Source organism: Schistocerca americana, unplaced genomic scaffold (genome assembly GCF_021461395.2).
Source record: "Schistocerca americana isolate TAMUIC-IGC-003095 unplaced genomic scaffold, iqSchAmer2.1 HiC_scaffold_480, whole genome shotgun sequence".
NCBI classification, from domain to species: Eukaryota; Metazoa; Arthropoda; class Insecta; order Orthoptera; family Acrididae; genus Schistocerca; species Schistocerca americana.
The window spans coordinates 40001-45000 of record NW_025726215.1 but is presented as its reverse complement, the minus strand read 5'-3'; the positions used below and the strand labels follow the sequence as shown (position 1 = coordinate 45000).

Genomic DNA, 5000 nt, shown 5'->3' with positions numbered 1-5000 from the left:
CAGGGATCCGACGGAACTACGCCAACCATGCCGGCAAAACAGTATCGCCATCTATGAAAATACGGCGAAACCACATGCAATACCTCCATCTATGCGAATCTGACAACACTACGTCCGCCATGTCGAGCGCACCGCAAAACATACCGCCATCTGTAGGTCTCCCGCAACATGACCTCCTGCAACGACGATACCGTCATCTATGAGACGCCAAGCCGACTAAGACAGCGATGGGCCCACAGTGCCCTTCTTTCGACCCCACCCCAACGCCAGCGCCTCTGCCGCACGAAGTCGTGGACCGGCAATCACTCCACCTGCACCCGTTCGTGCCCCACCCCAACCGCCCAACTCGCAACTCCAGCGGATGAACGGCGGACTTTGCTCGCACTCGCAATGTGCAATCCACCCCTATAACGTGCGTTTCATGAAGAGTTATGTCCAATATGCGACATTCCCGCTGTCCATATACATGAGCTGCGAGCCGTACCACGTACGAGCTACAGACGCGATCGCGTTGCTCGCTGTACGAATGCAGATGCTCAGCGGCAGCTAGGAGGCGCTCCATCCATGTCGGTACCGGTGAGCGTTGCACTCGCAGTCGCAAAAACGTACGGCAAGTATATTACTCGGAAGAGTCAATGACAGTCCAAGCCCCCCTGCGTGGGAAGAGTCTTCCTAGGCCATGACCCACCGGAAGGGCGCAGCGTCCCCCACCCCAGACATGTGACGTCAGACTATCGGTATTGACGACTAGACTGATTCCTTATAATCATTTGCCATACACCGGTGGAAGCTGCCGAGACGAGTAACTACATAGCGGGCTCGCCGTGTCACTAATGTACAGAGATACAATAGTTTCGACTGGAACCGGATTAAACGTATACACGGCGCTGATTAGTAATAGATAGAGCCATCAGAATACAGATAATGTATAGACCTGTCCGTATACATGCTGAAAGACTCTGCTCACAATCACACGTCAGCCAGACACTCTTATCACGCACTACTCTCTGCCTGTAACAGGCACACAGACAATATGTAAGCACCAGCATGGAACAACACCCAGTGCATCCTCTCTGCCACATTAGACAATCCACACTATCATAACCAGACCGGGAGGTCCACTCGGAAAACAGAATATCCCACCCTTCCGACAACCACCACTGCTCAGCTAAGCCACCAACACCCACACATGTCCCAGACAGGGGTGCACCCAACATCACAATACTGCCTCCTGTCACACCACACAAACAATGGCAGGAATGAAAGACACAGGTCTGCCACAAGCATGGAATCAGAGCGCCGCCTGTTATGAGCCAAAGGTGCACCCTGACGTGGCAAATCAGATGATGCCGCAGTCATTTACTTACGATAATCACAATCAACAAACCGGGCCCCCCCCCCCCCAAGTGCCTTAACCTAACCCGTATTGTACCTTAACCTAACCCGTATTGTACCTTAACCTAACCCGTATTGTACCTTAACCTAACCCGTATTGTACCTTAACCTAACCCGTATTGTACCTTAACCTAACCCGTATTGTACCTTAACCTAACCCGTATTGTACCTTAACCTAACCCGTATTGTACCTTAACCTAACCCGTATTGTACCTTAACCTAACCCATATTGTACCTTAACCTAACCCATATTGTACCTTAACCTAACCCATATTGTACCTTAACCTAACCCATATTGTACCTTAACCTAACCCATATTGTACCTTAACCTAACCCATATTGTACCTTAACCTAACCCATATTGTACCTTAACCTAACCCATGTTGCGCCTTAACCTAACCCATGTTGCGCCTTAACCTAACCCATGTTGCGCCTTAACCTAACCCATGTTGCGCCTTAACCTAACCCATGTTGCGCCTTAACCTAACCCATGTTGCGCCTTAACCTAACCCATGTTGCGCCTTAACCTAACCCATGTTGCGCCTTAACCTAACCCATGTTGCGCCTTAACCTAACCCATGTTGCGCCTTAACCTAACCCATGTTGCGCCTTAACCTAACCCATGTTGCGCCTTAACCTAACCCATGTTGCGCCTTAACCTAACCTATGTTGCGCCTTAACCTAACCTATGTTGCGCCTTAACCTAACCTATGTTGCGCCTTAACCTAACCTATGTTGCGCCTTAACCTAACCTATGTTGCGCCTTAACCTAACCTATGTTGCGCCGTAACCTAACCTATGTTGCGCCGTAACCTAACCTATGTTGCGCCATAACCTAACCTATGTTGCGCCTTAACCTAACCTATGTTGCGCCTTAACCTAACCTATGTTGCGCCTTAACCTAACCTATGTTGCGCCGTAACCTAACCTATGTTGCGCCTTAACCTAACCTATGTTGCGCCTTAACCTAACCTATGTTGCGCCTTAACCTAACCTATGTTGCGCCTTAACCTAACCTATGTTGCGCCTTAACCTAACCTATGTTGCGCCTTAACCTAACCTATGTTGCGCCTTAACCTAACCTATGTTGCGCCTTAACCTAACCTATGTTGCGCCGTAACCTAACCTATGTTGCGCCTTAACCTAACCTATGTTGCGCCTTAACCTAACCTATGTTGCGCCGTAACCTAACCTATGTTGCGCCTTAACCTAACCTATGTTGCGCCTTAACCTAACCTATGTTGCGCCTTAACCTAACCTATGTTGCGCCTTAACCTAACCTATGTTGCGCCTTAACCTAACCTATGTTGCGCCTTAACCTAACCTATGTTGCGCCTTAACCCAACACACGTTGGGCCTTAACCCAACACACGTTGGGCCTTAACCCAACACACGTTGGGCCTTAACCCAACACACGTTGGGCCTTAACCCAACACACGTTGGGCCTTAACCCAACACACGTTGGGCCTTAACCCAACACACGTTGGGCCTTAACCCAACACACGTTGGGCCTTAACCCAACACACGTTGGGCCTTAACCCAACACACGTTGGGCCTTAACCCAACACACGTTGGGCCTTAACCCAACACACGTTGGGCCTTAACCCAACACACGTTGGGCCTTAACCCAACACACGTTGGGCCTTAACCCAACACACGTTGGGCCTTAACCCAACACACGTTGGGCCTTAACCCAACACACGTTGGGCCTTAACCCAACACACGTTGGGCCTTAACCCAACACACGTTGGGCCTTAACCCAACACACGTTGGGCCTTAACCCAACACACGTTGGGCCTTAACCCAACACACGTTGGGCCTTAACCCAACACACGTTGGGCCTTAACCCAACACACGTTGGGCCTTAACCTGCTCTGTAATTGTCATACGACGCGTTAAATTAGTGTAGTGTTGCCTAACTGCAACCCCCGCAATATAGTTTGCTACTCGCACTGCCCGGTCCCCAGAGTATCGCTTCATGTTAAACACCTTGCAGCTATACACTGTAATGCGGATGGCGGCAGGACGTACATGCTCAATGCCCTTCGCAGTTGTTCATTGGCATTCGCATGGCGAAGCACAGCCTACGTTGTGGTACGGCTTGTGGCAACTGTCCGCTGATGTTGTACGTCCAAATCACACACTGTACCGCACATTGGTCCTCATGTACTGAATGATACATCGTGGTACATGTGTGACCGTACCACGACTGCGCCAACAACGGCGAACCATACGGTCCAAATATTGTGCACTCAGCTACGTGTCGTCTCCCTATAAGAGCTGGATTGCAGTATGGTATGCCGTGGATGGCGATCAGCATGAGCCGTCTGTTGATGTAGTGGCGCGTGTTGTCAGACGTAGTCGTCTCTTCTCACACACCGTGATAGCATGGTGCACTGCGTTCCACATCTGCGACATGCGACAGAGGCCGGTTGACAGTCGTTCGCGCAATGGACATCGCATACGTACGGGGGCCACCTTCCACGTGTTCGCGAAGCGTGCACATGTTGTTGCGTGTATGTGGGCAGACATAGTGTGTCGTGACACCTGACACAGGCATGCAACAATCGTTGAATTTGCAAATGGCGATGGACGTCTACGTTTGCTGGTGACGTTACGCAAATGAAGAACTGGTAAACCGTTGTGGTGCGGTTGTTCTCGCTAGAGGTGAATCAGTGATGGCGACGATCGGTTGAGCTACCAACCGGTTGTTTCAGCGATACCCACCATGCCCACGAACGTGAATGGCATGTGGGTGTGAAGCGATACGCGGCGGTGGCTGGGTGGGACCGTCCCCGGCCGGTGAGGGGGGGCCTTCCGGCGTGCTGGCCGCGCGGTGCGTGGGCGCACGCGCTACAGCCGGCTGGTGGGGGCGGCCAGTGGCAGGCGCGCCGGCCGACGGAGGCGGCAGGCGGCGCAGCTGCGCGCCGGCGCACCCTGCACGCGGCGCCGTGCGGCCAAAGTAGGTCCTCGCGGGCCCGGTGCGAAGCGCGGTGGACATCTGCAGTGTGCTGGTCCGATTGAGGACTGTGTGCGCTGAGGATGCGCCGCCGCCCGGCGCTCGGCGCCGCGACGCCGTCTGCTGCTCGGTCGCCTCTGCGGTTCTCGCAGGTGGATTGTATCGCAGCTGTGCGGACGTGTTGGCGCGTGCGCTGTGCTGGGAGAGTTCGCTTCGGCACCCAAGTGGGGCTTTTGTCCTTCTGTGGCGCTGGCGTTGGAGCTGCCGGCCACCGTAGGTGGCGCGTGTTGTCTCCCGCCGGCAATGCCACGACAGCACGCTCCCGGGCCTCTGTCGGCAGCGGCAAGCTCAGTTGGGAGCACGGGTGGTCGCACCTAAAGCGTCTACTCGCCAAACTCCGGGCGATTGCGCCTCTCTCGAACCCGACCAAGTACTTAGGACGGCGCTGCGCGCCGCCGGGACCTGAGAGGGTTTCGAGGTGTATTGTGCAGGGGAGCTCAGCCTCCTCCTGTTTGCAGAATAATTGAGCGGACGCTTGCGTGTTCGCGCGGGCCCCCGGGACACACTCCCGGGCGGCCGGCTGCTCAGCTCTAGTTGACGCAGCTCCCTGGTTGATCCTGCCAGTAGTCATATGCTTGTCTCAAAG

The 5000-nt window shown here is 53.8% G+C and overlaps 1 non-coding gene across 1 annotated transcript in view; it reads left to right on the top strand.

The window, feature by feature from the left end:
- Positions 1–4958: 4958 nt before the first annotated feature.
- LOC124585123 overlaps positions 4959–5000 on the top strand; it is a 1910-nt gene continuing 1868 nt past the window's right edge. Inside the window, exon 1 of the ribosomal RNA XR_006974730.1 lies at positions 4959–5000. This exon is cut by the window's right edge and continues 1868 nt beyond it. This is a non-coding gene — a ribosomal RNA (small subunit ribosomal RNA).